The 19623-nt window shown below is 40.3% G+C and overlaps 1 protein-coding gene and 1 long non-coding RNA gene across 4 annotated transcripts in view; both read right to left on the reverse strand.

The window, feature by feature from the left end:
• GARRE1 (granule associated Rac and RHOG effector 1) overlaps positions 1 to 15326 on the reverse strand; it is a 63823-nt gene extending 48497 nt beyond the window's left edge. Inside the window, exon 1 of one of the 3 annotated variants that reach the window (XM_061345929.1) lies at positions 15208 to 15326. The gene's annotated coding sequence lies outside the window, so the exon portion shown is untranslated. Of the gene's footprint in view, positions 1 to 9766; positions 9906 to 15207 lie in introns of those variants that run through there. The other 2 variants (XM_061345932.1, XM_061345927.1) reach the window with 2 other exon arrangements.
• A 1510-nt stretch (positions 15327 to 16836) lies between these two features.
• On the reverse strand, positions 16837 to 17657 carry LOC133208218 (uncharacterized). The gene is made up of 2 exons (XR_009724295.1): positions 17110 to 17657; positions 16837 to 16993 (listed from the first exon to the last, which is right to left on the reverse strand). It is a non-coding gene; the product is annotated as an uncharacterized LOC133208218 (long non-coding RNA).
• Between the last annotated feature and the right edge of the window lie 1966 nt (positions 17658 to 19623).

Here is a 19623-nt window from a genome sequence, read left to right on the forward strand (position 1 = left end):
AGGAACAATCCTTGAAGATAGACATTAAGTGTTACAGTACGTTTTGTTGAATTTGTATACATCTTATAAGCATATTTTACAATAAATACAGCTTGTTTCACACTGGTCTGCATTAGCTTGTTCTACCATTAGTTTGTTCTAGTTTCCCTCTCCCACTCCCTCAGCTTCCATCCTGTTCCCAGCCGGGCATCAACTGAATCTACTGGTAGGTCCACAGAAATTGAATAATGCAAGTGGGAGGACAGCCTCTAGTAATTAAGAATTAAAGTAGGCAAGTGAACATAAATCAGACTAGAGAAAAAACAATGTAAGAATTTTTTAAGGTAGCAGAGACAGATTTTGAAGTGACCAGAAAACAATGAATACAGAAACCCTGAAGAGCCATCTCATCAATATACTTACCAAATCAATTTATATTATGAAGCAAAGGTTAGCTTAGCATGAGCCACGCAAGCAGCAGCAGCCCAACATGAGATTCATTCCTAGGTGGCTACTGGGGGAGTAACAATGCTTGCTTTCTTTACTTTAGAAAATAAAAATTTATATTGTCAACAGAAATGTCAGGAGTGCGTTTCCCTCAGCAAAAAAAAAGATGCTCCATATTTTGAAAGGTAACTTCACTGAGTCTTAAGAGACAATGTTTGAAAGCTCCTCCACCCCAGCCCAAAATGAGGATTAGAAACACCTCAAGAAAACCTCACTAAGATTCTCATGTCAATGAATGACAACCACAAAAATTCGTCATAGCACTAGGAAAATATTTGCAAGTGTGTTTTCAAAAGGATACTGTTATTCAAATGGAAAAAACAGTATCACACAACCACTGTCCAACAACCCAACTCTTTCAAAATATTATATTTATTTAGCATTTTATTACTGTGGTGTCCATAAAACACGTAACTGAAGAACTAATGTAACTGTTGATGTAAATATAATTTTTAAAACGTTTTTCCAGTCTCTACCTTCAGTATGAAAGTTACAGAAGCAATTCTAAAGTTCTTACTGAGAACAGCATTAAGGTCTTTACTTTTCAAAACTGTTTCCACTCCCATCTTTCATAAATTTGCAGGAACACATTATAGGTGGTTTTAGTTAGGTAAGAATAGTCTTCATTAGTCATAAAGAATGAATCATAGAATAGTTTGGGTTGGAAGGGACCTTCAAAAGTCCTCTAGTCCAACACCCTGCCATGGGCAGGGACATCTTCAACTAAATCACATTGTAAGTCAAGTGTGTACCAAAGTAAACTCACAGTTGACACCATTTTTAAATCCTTACTTCATAGAGAAAGGGCTTCTGGAGTACAGCTAAGGGCTGGAAATGCATGCTAATTTGTGCCTTAATTTTGGATAAAGCATGCAGTAAACATTCTACTAAGTTTAAACAACCCTTTTAACATGATAGTTTACATGAAACATTCAAATTACTCAATAAGCATCTGAAAAAAATCTAAGCTTACAAAAATACAGTGGTTAAAATTTTCTGAAAAGAAATTCTGAGGATTTCTGTAAAATAATGCCTTCCACTTACAAGCCTCCCATACCATCAGGTAAAGTCGTTCTAGTGCTAACAGCAATGCTCCTACTACTGCTGTCAGTGCTGAAATGTAAAGAAATGAATGCTGATCATCAAACTAGGCGACTGTTTTGTTTGGAATTTAACAATATAGTTCTTAATTTAAAGAAAAATAACACCATTTTAAATATTAACTATATCAACATGATATACAAGAATATTAACAAGATCTTGTAAATTTTACATTTAAGATAAAATTAGTGGCCAAATAGACAACATGTGCCTCCTGACCCTCTGCTACCTGCCATAAACTGCCTCCACACATCTGACTGAGCCCTCATGCAGATCCCGTGCCAAGGGAGCCTGCAGCCTACTGTAAAATCCACCTTCCTGCAAGAAACCGAGCACTGCAAATCAACACCTCAAGAACCACAGTGAGGAATCTTCTATTTGAACACAGATCTCACCTAAGACATTCCTACATCCTCACTACTTTCAAGTTCCTCCAACCTCAGTGGAAGCATCACATAGCAGCTATGACTGCTTTTGGGCAAAACTCAATCCCTGCTCTTACCCCATAATCAGTATTATGGAACCTATTCCTTGCACACATCTGGAGAAGGTGATTGAAATTTTTACAAAGGCAAAAAATTGCATCTGCTTTAAGATATAAACCACAGTAATAGACTCCCACAGAACAATTAACTGTTTGGAAAGAACCCTGCTGCTAGACCTTAAGATCTCAGGATCAAGCTTCCACTGTAATCCTATGACATGTTCTCCATCTACTGATAATACATCTTCTTCCACATTTTTTCCCCATTAAGCAAGCTCTGACAAAAACCTTAAATGATTACTCAATGATTACTACAATGATTACTCATTGTACTGTGCTCCTGAATTACTGATGGCAGCAGAAAGAATCAATCACTACTGCACAAACACAACAGCTAACATGCTTTTGCAGGAAAGATTGTACCATTCCTGTTCTTCAGAGTAATACACAGAAAAAACCTATAAACTCTGTTCCTACTATTACTAATATTCCTTCCAAGGCTTGTAAGGATCTTGCTTTACTTCCAGAGTTATTCCATTAGGCAAACTGCAATTTCTACATTCTGCATAAACCTACAATATGTATCTGTAGGAATCTCTCACAGAACACTACAATGAATAAACACAGGCATGCTATGTTCATGTTCTAAGTCTTCTTTTCAAAAAAACTGTTATAATATCAAGTTTGTATTTACCTGCAACATTTGAACACTGAAAACATGTTACTTTCTTGCCTTCAATTCATTAACATTGGTCCTATTTTCAATTTCTTTTTCCCACTTTTCGATTCACTCCAGCAAACTTAAAAACCACAGTACTAGCAATGCATCCTTATTACTTACTAAGGTATATATATATTTGGTTTTATCCACAAGTAATTCAAAACATGTATTTCCTGCATACACCTAACAATACCTGTTACATGCATATTACAGGACTTATGTTCTCCTTTATTAAAGGAGCTGAATTTCAATGAGTCATTTTCTCAAAATTTCCATTCTAGAAATAAATAAAATAATTACCTTCCTTCAAAGTGTCCGGTAACACAGTGCAGCTGGAGCAGACCACACCACTTTCTGCTTTTATTATTTTACTAGGAACAGTGTGTTCTGAAGTCAGAACTGGGACTAACCACAATCACGAGTATTATTTGATACATCAAGGGATTTTTATCCTCAACTACCACTCATGTATTCATGTGCAGCAGAAGAGTTCAAGCAGTGCACAACACTGTGTCAGCATGTCAGCACTGTGACACTGTGCCATGTCAGCAGCATGGACGCTGACGCTCATACCAAAGCGAGTTTGTAACAGTAGGAAATCTTTCACATTTTCAGCACGGCAGATTCCTCTCCCCATCTTTCAGGTAACATTCCAATCCTCACAGTGTAATACATGCAAATGGGAGAGTTTAAAAGTGAAGTAAGTGTAAAGCAGAACACAAGAAGTAAAAGGAGGAAAATAGTTACAGGGAGAAGAAGAGAGTGACTGAATTCAGCAGCATAATAAAGTTAGATAATTGTGAGCTTGGCAATGAAACTGATGCTTTTCCTTACAGTAAATCAATCTAATGATATTCAAAAATTAGATTAAACTGTATTTTAGGGCTCTCAAACACTATTAGTAAGGCATCCTACAGCTTTCTGAGTTACAATATGCGTATCAGCAAATTGTTCTAAACAGTACAGCCACTTGTAAAATGGAGTCTCATCCCCTCTTGCAGCTAACATATTATCCTCTGTCCTGAATAGAACATTATTCCATGGACTGCTTTTCATAGTTTTCGGGCAACTATGCTGGCATGCTTTGCCTCTGAAGTTGAAATATGCAAACTCCATTTATGTAGACATTTTTTTTGTCCGTAATTTGGACAATGGATTGTTATTGGTCAGAAGTTGTACTCATTCATTACTAGTAAAAACAATTTCAATGTTATATTAAGCAATCTGTACTAGTAAGCTCTTAGAAGACAACTACTCAAGAAAATATATACTATTACACTCCTAGATCATAACTACTTTAGAAAAAACATCAGTGAAAAATCTTGTGGCATCTAGATTTTTACCACATATCAACACTGTAAAAATCTGGCTATTTTATGAATAACAATCTCAAATCTGACACACATAGTAAATTAAAAGTTTTTTTACCTAATTATTTGTTAATTCTAAAATATTACATTCAGCACTATTAATTACTCATTGAATTCATGACTATGAGTAGTTGCTTTGCTATGTTTCTTACCTTAATCTTCATTATGAAAGTATTTAAGAAGAAACCAAAGCCTTTGAACAGAGAAAAGACAACAAAGAAGAAAAGAAGAAAGCAGAAGGAAAGGCATTCCAGTGTCAGTGCAAAGAAGCTACAAGTACCTGTCACACAACCTACTGCTTACCACCAGCCCAACCTGGTACCTTCTATATGGAAGAAATCAGTTTTAGAACAAAAGAAGCCACCAGTGAAAATAAAAAAACAATTCTTCCTGTCACATCAACTACAAAGCACCAATTTCAAGGTATTACTTCTTACCTAAAAGATACAGAACACCCTATCAGTGCTGGAATACACAGCAATTAAGACAAGGGTACCTTGCATTTGAGGACACACATTGGTATATGTAAGTCAACCTGGCAATTGGTTCCCCTCTCTGAAGTATATTCTACGGCTGCAATTGTTATTCCCTGCTTTTTTTCCACAGTATTAAGTGGGTCTTCTGAAGTCACCAGACTTGGACTATTTCAGAGAGAGTGCTATCCCTCACAACAGTGTCATTTGGCCCAAATACCTTATACTGTTGCAGGCAGACAGGAAGTGAAAGCCACTGAACTATAGGTTTTAAGTCAATAATATGACTTAAAGAAAGAAGAAAAAACACCCTCACAACACAAACCTTTAAAGACAGCTAAATAAGAAATACGAAACCCCCTAACTCAACAGTGCTTTGAGGCACTATCACGTTTTTTGCATGCTACAAAGCACCATAATCAATATTCACACATAGCTAGTTGCGTAATATTTGCCCCAAGTCTATTGTTCCAAATTACAACAGTTTAACTTTGCTTACATTAGAATTCATTTTAGAGAAAAATATTTCACATGGACATAGTGCGCAAGATGCCCTGCATTCATATTATAATTTATTCCACAACACACTGAACAACTGTATCAAAATACAGCATTTTGTAACAAAGTACAAGCATACCTTTCCCATGTACTCTTGTAATTGAGGGCTGTATCACCTACAAAACCTTAAGTTAAAGGAAAAACAGCGTAATTATGTAGCATAGAAAATTTCCATAAACTATACTTACCCTTGTTTTTCTTGATGTACGATTTAATGTGCAGTGAAAAACAAATAATGGAGTAGAGATGAGGAACTCATGTTCCAGAATATGTACAATCAAATAGCATTATGCAAAGATAACAATATATTATTTCTCTAAAACCACAGTATTTTCTTAAAAGAAACTGCTAAAACGATTTCAGAATGAAATACAGATGCAACTCTTTAGCAGAAAGTGACAACTACATAATTTTCTCCCGTTTCAGGATGCAACTAAAGTATCGGTAACAAGATACTGCATCAGACAGAAAAAAGCATCCACTGGCTGCACTGTGAAGCTAAAAAAAAAGCCGATAAAAATGTCAATGTCTCAGGGAAAAGAACAAACAAACCACAACTTAACATCAAGTCAAATTTTAACAGTCGTATTTGCAGTAGTCTTCTCCATCTCTCACAATGCACAAAGTTGAGGGCCATGAGGGCCGTTCAAGGGGAACAAACACACAGCAAAATAATGTGTAAATACAGGAGACTGCAGAGGCTGGACAGACATTTTCCATCAATAATCCACCAAGTGTAAGGGATGGAGCAGTACATAATAAAACACAAAACAATAAGAGGGTAAGGACAGGTGATTCTGGAAGAGACCAACAGCAACATGCTCATACACAGGTATTTCCTCAGAAACTGACTTGAGAAGTTTAGTTTCAAAACACATTAAATTATGACAAAACCCCCACACGTCAATGTACTGCACAAGCAACAAACTCTGTGCAGCTGTTTAAGACAAGTTAAGCTTAATATATTGTTCCTTTAAAGCCAGAAGAGCTATTCATCCATGAACAATGTTATCTGTAAGCCACAGCAATTCAATACTCCCAGCATTTGGTCCAACGATGTGTCTGATTAAAGCATACTCTTTAGAAAAGCAGCCAGAATCAAAGACACCGTTAAAGGTTTTGGAGTAGTAACTCCCTGCTGACATCTGACCAGCAAGAACATAAATAGCATTAGAGATTCGGTGACAAAAACCCATTCTGACAGCATCTATGATTTGAAAAGGACCTCTGCATCCTCATGGTCACAGTAATACAGAAGGAGAAGCCAGAGTGAAAGAAGAGCTAGAATCTTTTAACACATGTTCAGGGACAACATAATTAAAAGGCAAATCACGGTCTGTTATTCATTTGTCTGACTGTACCAGATAATCATGATCAGAGCTCCTAAAGCCCAACTGTTCCAGAAACTGATATAAAACAAAAAAAAAAAAAATTAAAAAAAAAACCAAAAAAAAGAAGAAAGAAAACACCAAAACCACAAGCAATCTCTTTTCCTGATGTGCCTTCAAAGGAAGAAAATGCACTTTTCCCAAAAACCATTTCCCTAAATCTTGCATGTCAACTACAGATTTACTCCATCATACCAATCCATCACCACAAAAATGTAACATTCCTATATAAAAACAAAACAAGTATCATTGGTGGTTTTCAACAGATTTCATGTCCAGCAGCATCTGCAGAGCAATAGATTTCTGACCACAAAACCATAAGAGAGATTATTTTCAAAACAGCAAAGGTCAGATGTACCACCTTTCCACATGGATAAAGTAGTAAGTGCACTTAGAATCATAGAACAGTTAGGGTTAGAAAGAACATTAAGATCATCAAGTTCCAACCCCCCTGCCATGGGCAGGGACACCTCGCTCTAAACCATATTACCCAAGGCCTCGTCCAACCTGGCCTTGAACACTGCCAGGGATGGAGCATCCACAACTTCCCTGGGCAACCCATTCCAGTGCCTCACCACCCTAACAGTAAAGAACTTCCTCCTTATATCCAATCTAAATTTCCCCTGTTTAAGTTTTAACCCATTACCCCTTGTCCTATCACTACAGTCCCTAATGAAGAGCCCCTCCCCAGGATCCTTATAGGCCCCCTTCAGATACTGGAAGGCTGCTATGAGGTCTCCACACAGCCTTCTCTTCTCCAGGCTGAACAGCCCCAACTTTCTCAGCCTGTCTTCATATGGGAGGTGCTCCAGTCCCCTCATCATCCTCGTGGCCCTCCTCTGGACTTGTTCCAACAGTTCCATGTCCTTTTTATGTTGAGGACACCAGAACTGCACACAATACTCCAAGTGAGGTCTCACAAGAGCAGAATAAAGGGGCAGGATCACCTCCTTTGACATGATGGTCACACTCCTTTTGATGCAGCCCAGGATACGGTTGGCTTTCTGGGCTGCAAGCGCACACTGCCAGCTCATGTTCATTTTCTCATCGACCAAAGACTGCCCAACTAAATCATCCGCTGTCCCATAACCTCAGTTATTATTTTAGTTTTAAGAATAAATATTGTAGAACATTTAAATTAGAGCTTATAACTTGAAATTGTAAAATAACTTTACTAAGAACAACTTGTGAACAAACCCAAGTTAAACTCATGGCCAGATTTTATGGAAATTTCACCAATTACCAAAGTTGTAACAGGATAACTTCCCTAAAACTCACTCGTTTTGGACCTGAAACAAGGTCAAAGTGCTGAATTCAACATCACAATCCACTGCACTGCAAATTATTGTAATGTTCAGACAAAGAAGTTCATTATGAGATCTAATAGGATTGCTAGACAGAAAATGTTTCCATTCTTTTCCTAACAGCAACACAAGATGGACAGAAATTCTGGAAGCTCTTTGAGTAAGGATTCTTGCAACATTATTTTAATACAGAACCATGCAAGTTCCCAGGATCACCATACATGCTTTTTTTTCCCATGGCTTTGTTCTAACAATTGGCATTTCCTTTGAGCACCCCATGCAGTTTTCATCAGCACATAAGTCTCTTAAGAAAAATAAGCCACTAACACTTGCATTAATTTAGGAAATGTAATTTTTACTTAACCTACCCTGCCCTTGCATACATAAACTTCAGCAACTTCTCTTCAAAAAAGAGCTAAAACAGAACTGCAAGTTATCATACTACCAAAACCTTACGTCTTGCTTGTATCATAACTTGTGTACCTACACTGGCAGATAAACAGTTCAGCTGACCTCCACTCTGAGTTAGCTAAATACACCTACAGTTTGTTCTCTGTAGGTGAAGAATGTATAAGGACCCACTTAAACCTCCACTCTGCTGATGGCAACAGTGGCACTTGGCAGTCTTGATGACTCCACCTGCACTACCCCAAACGCAGTAAACCAAAATTCCGATCACTACTAAATCTTACTGGTTGTTTGGGGTTTTTTTTTTTCATTTTTTTCTTTTTATTTAATAAATTAAAGACTTCAGCTTTTCTAAATGATACATGCATATTTAGCAGTAGACCTATTTTTCAGTACCATATTATAATTCTCAATTACACCATCTGCTTGTAAGCTCATCTCATGTAAGAAAAAGGGTATATCTTATTACCTTATTTAAACACTTGCAACCTGTGTTGCTCAGCCAAAAAAACCCCAATATCTAACTATGTCTTTGGTAAGAGGCTAAATAAAGTTTATTCTGGAGCTGTGAAACATGCGCTGATGAAACGGATTCTGTAACAACATATTTGCACAGTTTTAGTTAACACTATTCTATGCCACCTGGCCTTCAACTGCTGCTTGGACACTAAAGTGCAGTCCACTCAGCAGCAGGTCATATTGCTATTCTTCCCTCCAACCAAAAAAATCTCATATCCTCAGGATCCTTCCATTTTGGACTAAACACAGGTGCCTTTAACAAATGCTGAAAAACAGCATTAATTTTTATCTTAATCTGACAAACGTGATTTTTTTATGAGCATGTAGAGATGACAAATTCATTCTACATTGACGTTACCCTGCAAGATGCATGCAGAAGAACATATAGATCTGAAAGAATAAATTTTTTAGGTAGCCTTTTCCTCCATGCACTCTTTCCCCTTCTACATAATACCATCTGGTCCAAGACTTGCAAATAGGATTCTGAGAAAAATTTGAAATACTCAATAAAAAGAAGTTACATTCCTCAAATCTTTTGGAGGCTGGCATAGAGTTACATTTAACCAAAGTGATCTTTGCCCTCTGATACTCTGTCTTTTACTCAAGCTGTGAGGATGCAGACACAAGAAAAGTCTTTTAACAACAAGGGTATTCTTGGGTCTGTCCTTTCCAGTCATTACAGCTTTCACTGGGTTTCAGCATTTCTGTTATATGCTGGGCCACAGAAAAAGAACGTCTAACTTCTTCAGGATGAAACTGTCAGCTTCAAGTATTTTTAAGGAACATTTGAAAATACGACTTTGCACTTAGACCCTGAAAAGGAACACTTAAAAGATCTCCAGGTTTTTCTGGAATGTGACCTGCGGATATTCAGGTGCTTTATCTTTCTCCAGGGAAGCTCTTGTGCTTGGACTCAAACTGTTCTTCTAAGGCACAGTCAGTCATCAGACTTACATGCTGATGAAAACTGTACGCAGCGCTGGAAGGAAATGCCAACTGTTAGAACAAAGCCCTGAAAAAGAAAAAAAAAAAAAAAGCATGAATAGTGATCCTGGGAATATGCATAGTTCTATATTACAGAAAAATCTGCAATCACTTGATTAGAGATTCTGTGATCTGTACAAAAAAGCAGGAAGATCAACTTTCATGAACAACAACAAAAAAATACCTAGGAATATTTCTCTGAATATCCTGGTATCAGATGGGCTATGTGGACATGCTTACTTTTACCCCAGTAAATCCAGAAGAATTCCCAATACCATCCAGAAACTCACAAGCATAGCAAATTATCACAGTGAGGTAACCTACTTGGGAAACTGAAAACACTGTTACTGTGAGGACTGAAGACAGATTTCATTAGTAGTCAACTTTCACATGAAGGAATCACACCATGGATGCCTGTGGAGAAGTGGTGGAAAGGTCCACTACAGTCCTTGAACTGAGTACTGTTCAACTCCTGGACTGCAGAGTACACTGCAGAAAGCCTGTGAGGAATTTTCTGTAATTGGATGGTGCCGTTAAGTGTCAACTCTGAGTGTACAACTAAACAAGAATCGCACCTAAAATACTGTTATTAACCAACTTATAACTTTCTAACCAACACACAAGTGGTGTCAGGAAAGAACAAAACCAGAATGTCTAACTTGAGAAGAGGTGGATGACAAGGTGGCACATGGATCTCCCTGTAGAAGTTTTCCAAATAATGTATCTTTTGCAGTGCTATTCTCAGAAATGCTTACCGGAAGACTTCAGCATCTGACAAGTACCGCATTGAAACATGACTAGATAAAACAAACCAAGGAGAGTCCCATTGACAAAAAAACTCTAACCACTTGAAAAAAGCAGAAAACTATTAGGAAGAAACAAAAGACAACAGAGAAGTTGTACAGCTCTGTTACAAGACAGTGAAAATCTAGGTAGCCTTAAAGAGAGAACATGCAATAGTCATTTTAAAGAGAAAATTTTGCTATGAATATAAGCAGGAATTGGTCATAATTGTATTGTAAAGATTTTTCCTAAAAAATTATTTTCTCTAATGTGACACACAAGGTAAACATTTACTTTAAAGACACACAAGGTAAAAACACACAAGGTAAAAATTTATTTTAAATTTTTAGATTTTAAAATTTTAAATTTTAAAATTTAGAAAACACACAAGGTAAAAATTTATTTTAAAGACCAGATGGCCACCTTGCAGCAAAAACTTTTTAAAGATTTTGTTTTGCTTTTTTAGCAAATACAGCAAAAATTCTATTTACTAGTGCTACCATGTTGTCCTATGAGGCCTTACTTAGAAAGTCTTCCCTTAGAAGGGACTGCTTTTATTTCCTTTATGAAAACAGTTCTTCAAAACAAAGCCCTAGAACATCCCACATCAAACTTGATTTGTTTAAATAAAAACTTGTAATAGGTTCTTGCCCTGATAAGTTGTCACATGTTATCATTAGCCTTAAGCCAATGTATTACCAATGGTATGCAATATAACAGCTGGAAAAATGTCTGACTTGCTGTAAAGGCTCTTAAACATGCTTAAAGCCTCCCAGATACACCCATACCGACCTTCACACACAGACATCTCATGATCCCCCCGTTACACCTGCAGTACTTCACATTCCCCTTTTCAGCCGTTCTTCATTATTCAAAGTTAACCAGCATTTCTAGACCCTCTATTCTGCTGTTTTCCACACAACCCCCCTCTTTCTCTTGTACTTCAAAGCTACTCCAACCCAGATCACTGGACCTGATGCAAAGTTTATGACCCTAATAGAACCAGACAGATCAATTCCCCAAATTTATCTTATCAAAACACTAATCTTCATTAATTACAGCGAAGTAAGACAGGATTGGTTATTTCAAAACCACAGTTCTCAAAATAAATTGTTGTATAATGTCAGAAGCACTTCAAAGTGGATACACACCTCATTAACACCAACATCATCTTTTTCAAGTTTCATAGAAAAAAATCTTTTTTTTTAATTACTGTTTTTGCAAAATTCGAGGACTGAACCAAAACGGTTCATTCACAGAACACCAGGAGACTGGGATTGTATCACACCAAATCAGCAATTAACCCGCAAAACATGATTTGTTAAACGAATGCCTTCTACTCCACTCCAAGCCATCCCTTAATAATTTATTTGGGGGCAGAAGGGATGAACATCTGCACCCCTCCTGCCATAAAATTATCCTGAGGTACACACAGAGCAGAACAGAAGAAGCCCATGGCAAAGCCAGAGGCACAACAAAGCACAACTACTAACTCCTTCTTGGTGAATTTGGAATCCATCTTTAACAAATTCTGCTTAACTTGAAAAATATTTTTTCATCCTACCTGGCAGAACTTCAGATTTTTACAGATACCAAGAAACAGCAGCTTCTATGGTTTAGATTTGCAGTTTCTGCAGAGCACAAGACTACCTATGGCATGTTACTAATACAGTTGCTACTCAAAGGCCCGTGAAGGTTAAGAAACACTAATCCAGACTTATCACCAAGCTCTAGGAGGACCAGCGTTATTACACTGTAGATTTTATCAGTCCTAGCAGAGTCAGTTGCCCTCTGAGCCAGCCCCACCACAATGTTTTGTGATGAGGTTACCCATGCTGCTGGAAATGTCATCTTTCATGTATGATATAAAACCCCTTCTGTAGCTACTAACAATACCCTGGCATTGTTTGCAACACGTAGGGTGTTGGTCTGGCTAACATCCAATTCCAGTAATAATATTCTATCTACCTACAGTAACCACAAGAAAATAGTCTTCATTTTCAGCCCCAAGTGGTTTTGCAGCACAGCAGCAAGCCCTTAAAGAACTGCCATACTTCACTGCAAGTTCCGCATTTCACTGTGCATTTATCTGTCTGCACAGATCAGGCATTTCTCCAAAACTGTAGAAACACCTTAAGATTACTGAGAATAAAGGAGCTCTTTTCATACAGCACAATTAGTCATATCAGCAGTGATAGCTATTTTGAGCAGCACCCATTAATCACTATCATTAGCAGGATTTCTGGTGTACCAGTATTCATTGTTCCAAGAACAAAGTCTTTTCCCATTACAGTACTACTATATAAACAAAAGCAGCAGCACAATTTCTCTTGATAATATTGTTTTGAGTAACAGAAGACAAGTGGCAGCACTTAAAACTAGTTCAAGGTGAAAAGGGAAGCTCACTTACACCTTACAAGACAGCAAAAATACAGTTCTTTTGCTGTAAAATAAAACTGGCTGTCATTCGTACACTGGGGAAAAGGTGTTGAAAAGTAATAAATAGCGAGAAGTGGAGAAGTTGATGCCCAAGAAGTGGAAGAAACCTAGACCTGTCTTTTAAACATGTGTAGCAACTATTTTCACATTACTTTCTCTATGAAGGACTATTTATTTCAGAGTCTCAGAGGAGACTTTTGACTAGAAAAATATTCCCTATATACATAATTTCTAGTTTCCTAACAACTTATAGTAACTCCTGTTTCAGAATGAGAAACCAAGAGGATTTATGCCTTACACTGACTTCGGAAGCAGTACCACTAGATGCATGGAAAGCAGTGGCTCCGTGCTGCTTCCTACACCGTTCCTGACTCCCTAAAGGTTTCACAAAGCTGCAGAAACATATATGTTGACATGTTCACAACTACAGATTAGATGAAGTCCTTCCTTCTAGAAGGGAAAATAACAGAAAATAAAAGAAGAAAACCTTGTACAAGTCTTGCACTGGAAAACCAGCAATTCTGTACAAAAGAAGTGTCCAGCTTCTCTTCTGTAGAAATGTTTCCCACTAGAAGACAAAATTGAGTTGATTCCCGTGATACACAAATAGCACCTATGAACATACCAAGACAGGCCAACACTCCTGATCCCATGAGCTGCATACCAAAACTTTCATGGGGCCAGGAGCTATGCGACTCATACCTCAGAGAGGTGAGGGAAGGGAAGCATTCCTCAGGAACTTCAGTCACCCTTTGTCCATAGAAAACAACAGTTCCTCAAGAGCACCACTGCCCCTTTGCAAGACAGCACTGACGTGAGAAAACTGACAGCAACATTTTCCCCAGCATCTTGATCTGAGATTATTCAACAGCCACACACGCCATTACAAGATGCAGTGCCATTTTGGGAACCAAGCCCCAACCTTTTGCCAGTTGCATACACCTCTGGAGCCACAGGCTGACGGACTCTTAAAAGCCAAGCAGTGAACTGTGACTACAGACACCTGATGTATGCTGCTCCTTAAGACATCCCAACATCTATTCCTCTCTAAACCCAATAATAACAGTGGCTGATTTATACCTGCAACAAGGTTTATAATCTCACATAAAACAAATGAGATCTTTTAACTCCTTTCAAATTTCTAAGCCAACATCCACCTGATGAATATACACCTGCCCCACTCAAACGATAAAACCCCTCAAGCTGGGAAAAGAGATGGTAGTGAAGTTTTAAGCTACAGCCCAAAACGAGCTACCCTCTTGTGATTACCATTAGGATACATCGCATTAAACGTAAGGCTAGGTAACAGCAAACAGCACTCCCAGTCAACATCAGGTGAAACAACCGTGCAAGCGCAACCCACTGCAGTGGCCAAGGAGACACTCTTGCCCACAGGCCTTCGGGCCGGGGGGGGGCGAAGAAAGCCCACCGCGGGGAGCTGCGCTTTCGGGTGCCCGACACTACAGCCCTCCCGAAGGGCAGCTCCCGCCGGCACCGCCCGGGAGGCCCGCACAGACAGGGGGCCGCCTCACCGCGCGGGCCGGACAGCGCCGCGCAGCCCTGAGGCGAGGCCCCCGCGGCGGGGTCTCTCGCAGCGGGCCGACCGCCCCGGGAGGCCGCGGGTCACCATTTAGCAGGAAGGTGCGCAGGAATTCCCGCAGGCGCAGTCCCAGCCGCGCTCCCCGGGCTGCCGCACTCGGGTCACGGCGGCGGGAACAGGAGAGGTACGGGGGGGGGGCCGCTGCAGCCTCGCCACCGCCCCGGGCTGCGCTCCCGCTCCGCAGTTGCCCCCGCCGCCACAGGGCCAGCCCGGCCCCGCTGAGGGAGCGCCGCGACAAGCACCGGGCCGCGCCCCGGGGCACCGCCGCCGTCTTCCCCCTGGCCGGGGCTCGCCGCAGGCGCCGCCGGCGGCTCCTCCCACCCCCTGCCGGTGCCCCCAGCCGCGGCCCTGGGGGCGCTCCCCCGTGCGGCCTCAGGGCGCTGGCCGCTCTCCTCCGCGCCCCGTGCCTCTCGGCGCCCGGGGAGGGAGGAGCGGCAGTAGCGCCGTCCATGCCAGCCCGGTGCCTCGCACCGCCAGGGCCCTGCCGGCCGTGTTGTGGGGCTGCGGTCGGGGACCAGCCCTGTCCGGGGGGTCAGGGGAAGGCCGCCCCCGCCGCGGGAGCACGGGTTCAGCAGCAGCTCTCACTCACCTGCCCGCAACACCCCCACCGCGCTGCCAGCCCTGCTCTGTGTACTCCGGAAACGGTGGCTCCTCCGCCGGGCGCCGGGGAGGGGCCGGGCGAGGGGGCGGGCGGAGCCGCGAGTGACAGAGGGAAGGGGAAGGCGGGAGAGGGCGGGCGGCTGCCGGCGGAGGGGTGAGGGAAGGGCAGGGGGCTGTGGGGGAAAAAGCGGGCAGAGCCAGCACCGGGACCCAAGGGGCGGTGGAGCCGCCAGGGACAGGGGTGGCGTAAAGGGACGAAAGGAGGCGAGGCGGGCGGCGGGGTTATTCCGTTGAGGGGGTGACAGGGACCGCCCGGGACGGGCCTCGGCTGTGAGGGGCGCAGGGGGGTGAGGGTGCGGCACGGCAGAGCAGGGCAGAAGTGGAAAAGGAAGAAAAATAATCAGTAAATATTTAATATCTGCTTAGAACAACGAGGTTTCTCATTCTGTTGTTCTGTGGTCAGGTGCAGCGTCCTTAGTAGTCTAATTTCTGATGGAGATCCCCAGTGGCACCTGCAAAGCGCAGTATTCCTCTTCCCTTCAAAATCACTGGCTGGAGTAACTGCAGAGTTCAACACTGCTGCTAAACGGAGTTATGTGGGAATTAGGTAACATGCACAAAAACTATCTCAGATTGATCCATTGAGCATAATTTTCATGGTGCTGCTGGCTTTGGGAATTGCTCAGAAACAGGCCTAGTCTATGATGGCTTTGCTGTGTTTACACTGCTTTGTTACTATTTCTCAGGTTTATATTATGCAGAGGAGTTTGCTGTACAACACAATGCATTTTCAAATTACCTTTCCATTGGAATAGTCTTATGCTAATCCTGTCTTAGGAGAAAGTGGACACTTTTTATTGCCGAGGCTTATTTATAATATTGCATTTTAAATGGAATAAGAAATTAATAATGTACAGAAATGTCTGGTAGAAGTTACAAAAAAGGTAACGTCTAATAGTAAGAGAGTAGTTAAATTTTTTTGCAATGTATGTGATCAAAAATTTTGTCAGCAAGGCTAAGCATCCATTAATCTGGCTCTAATTCGCCCACAAAGAAACCCAAACCTACACACTTGGATCTGGTACTAATAAAGTGAAAATAATAGTAATTTCCACCAGTTTCAGTGTTGCTAATCAGAAAACTCCGTGGGAAGAAGTGAAATTGTCAATTTTTTGGACACCTTCTAGCCACAGACTACAAATAGTTCTCAAGTAGTGTCTGCGGGGAGCTGCCTAGGAGCAATCTGTGGCTTTGTTTCCTTCTCATAACAGATGGTGGCTGGCAGACTGGGCTTCTTATCAGTGTATTCCCTCCAAACTTTTCTGATTCTTGCATGTGTGCTAATGTCTCATCCTAGTAAATTTAGTCCTATAATTAAGAGATACCTAGGAAATACTTGGAAGACACGACCGAACAGAAGGCTGCCGTATTGTTGGCTCCTTCAAGAGGGAGGGATATCTGAGTATTTTTTGTACTGGCAGAGTGCAGTAAAGGGCTGGAGAAGGTGCCTTTTTTCTTCTTTTTGTTTGTTTTTTTTTTTTATTTTTTTCTTTCTTTTATGTTTTTAATTAAATGGTAGATGAAAGATTGACTTAAAAAAAGGTTAAAATTACTCCAACAAGGTTTCAACAGGTTTTTAATAGGAAGGAAGTACAGGTATGAAGTGAAAGAACTGAGTCTAGAGGAAATCAGAAGGAACTGGAAAGGAAGGGAAAGAGAAATTAAAATACTGGGATGGATTGTCCTTCCTCCGAGGCCAGATACTGAGGCTACACCTTAAAAGAAGACCGAAAAAGCTCACAAAATGCCTTCATTTTTTCGTTTGGGTTTTTTCAAGGAATGGAGAGAGATTAACACATCTAGACAGATATGTATTCTTAGGAGTACTTACATTTCCTATCCTTGGGAAGCAGGGTGGCCAGTCTGGAGCTTCTTATCTCCAAGCAGATATCCAGGAACTGAGGTCTTACTCTTGTGCTGAGGTTGCATCACACAGCAGCGCAGAGCAGTGTCTGGAACAGTCATAGGAAACCATTAGGAGTAACTAAGGCAAACATTACCCCTCGCACATAAGTCTTGTTGCATGTCCAGTCCAGACCTGTCCAAAAAGAAATCTAGAATCTCTGGTGAGCCATGGACATTTCCCACCTGCAGAAACCCTTCTGCTTCCAAGCTGCAATACCTTGTGGTTCTTGGTCATATGCAGGGCATGATATGGTGCTCATAGGATCACACCAATCTCCTGATGATGAATTGATGACAAATTATGTTGCAGTAGCTGATAGCCAGCCACCAGAACTTTTTCTAACAAAGCTGTTTTACCAACATGCAGTTTTACCAATAGATCCCAAAACTACACAAGCCACACTGACTAAAGCATACTGTATTCACAGGCAGAAATTTTTTCTACCAACCTAGTCTTACAGTTCAATACAACGCAATACACAAACATGTCCTTTCACGCTATCAGGAGGTCTCTAAATCCGTTCCCTATTTTGTTATCCTAGTGATTTTAATTGTATTCCGTGGATCTGTGCACAATTTGGTTCTGTTGGCACTTTCAGTGGAGTTACACACAATAAGCATATTTTTTTATTTGACTTGCCCGGTTTATTTACACGTTATAATTTTTTTACAGTGCTGTGTAACAACTTTCAACACATTCTGCCTCTAAAGATAAGACATTTCATTTGAATTTTATTACAGATGAAGTTTATACATTAAGAGCATAAAGATGCAGAAGACTGGTAAGAATCCTAGCCTTAAAGCTAATATTTAAGACAGACTGAGAAATAAGTAGGAAGTTCACAGTTTTTAATATAAACAGGGTATGAAAACATTCAGTACAGTAGAAGTACATAATGCAGAGTAAAGAGGAAACTCTTAAGGACAAGAAAGTATGTAGTATAGCTATCATGACATTGAAATTTTTTTTCTGAATGCTTACAATACTATGTTTGTACTCAACAGTCTGATTTTTTTATTTTGTAATTCTAAATATTTTTGAAAGCTGGTGGTATGATTAACTAGTAAAACCATATGTAAATCAGCATAGACTAGAGGTATTCAGTTATGATTTTCATAGTGATGTTACATGTATGTGAAATGTGGTTTCCATGACTTCTGTTGAATAGGAGGGGAAGGAAACCAATGCACTGTTTAAACAAAAAATGTAACAATGTTGTTTAGGGAGAGAGGAAACCAGCTTTGAAATGTACTATGACTGCAACTTGATGTCATGGGCTGTAGGAGGAGGAAATCATTAGCTTGGAAAAAAAGCAGCACTGGCACAATAGCCATGTGCAAATGTTAATAAGGAAATGCGTATCGGCAAGGTGTGGGATAAGATTAGGAGGATGAATGTTAGTAATAAAATCCCTCAAGAGTGCGTTGTCTTGTTAAAGGAAAAGGCTAATCTACAAGAGGTTGTTGTTTCTGTTAATCAGATAGGGATATATTTAGGGAAAGGAAATGTGGGAAAAACTGGGGTGATTTTTGAAAATAGGTTTGATCACTAATGTCCTATTGTACCAGCAGCGATTTCCCCTTTGTGGTTACTAACTAGTGTGAATGCTGTAGCGATGGGATGGTTGAAGTACAGGAAGAACAGCAGTAGTGTTGCATTAATATTTGGACTGTATATTTGCAGTTGGAGGGTGAGAAGTAACAAAAATGCAGCTTTAGCTCTAGCTATGTTATACAGTTTGTACAGTATGTCACGGTCCTCATGGCTGGTAGCCTAACTCCCTCTTGCTGTCTGCGTGTTCGACAATGCAAGCATACACTTAGGCAAATATGACTTCTAAAAATACATTTCACAGATCATCCATTCCAGCTGTCAGGGTGAGAAAAGTTCTTCTGTCCTGCAGCCCTGGACAACTAAAATCCTATCTCAGACAAGTGAAATTTAGTTATTTGCTGCCTGACAGGAAAGCTGCTGACCTGTGCTTTATACCCCTCAGTACCTTGACTGACCATTGTGTCAAACCTGAGGCTTAAAATGAGTACTGGTCTCTCTCCCACCTTATTTGTAAATACTACCAAATGGCAAAAGAAATGCAAGGTTAGAGCCCTAAACCTGCTGATTAGAAAAAATTCTTGCCCATTACCTCCGCAGAATAACTCCAACTTTGGAAACAGTGAACATGACTGACTATGTACGGCCACCTAAAAAAGAGAACAGGGACAATCACCTCTTCTTGTAAGACAAATCAAAGATATAGGTCACCTTAAAAAATCCAAGGCTGTAAGCCAATGATACTAGCTATAAGAAAAATAAACACACACACACACGCACACACATATATATATATAAATCTCTTAATCCTGCATGGATCAGTCCAGTTTTGATCAAAGTGAATGGAGGCCATTAACTTCAGTTGACGTTGGATGTGTCCCATGACCT

This window comes from Neopsephotus bourkii, unplaced genomic scaffold (genome assembly GCF_033783945.1).
Source record: "Neopsephotus bourkii isolate Nb327-2 ecotype Australia unplaced genomic scaffold, CSIRO-AGI_Nbou_v1 NB_245, whole genome shotgun sequence".
In the NCBI taxonomy this organism is placed as follows: Eukaryota; Metazoa; Chordata; class Aves; order Psittaciformes; family Psittacidae; genus Neopsephotus; species Neopsephotus bourkii.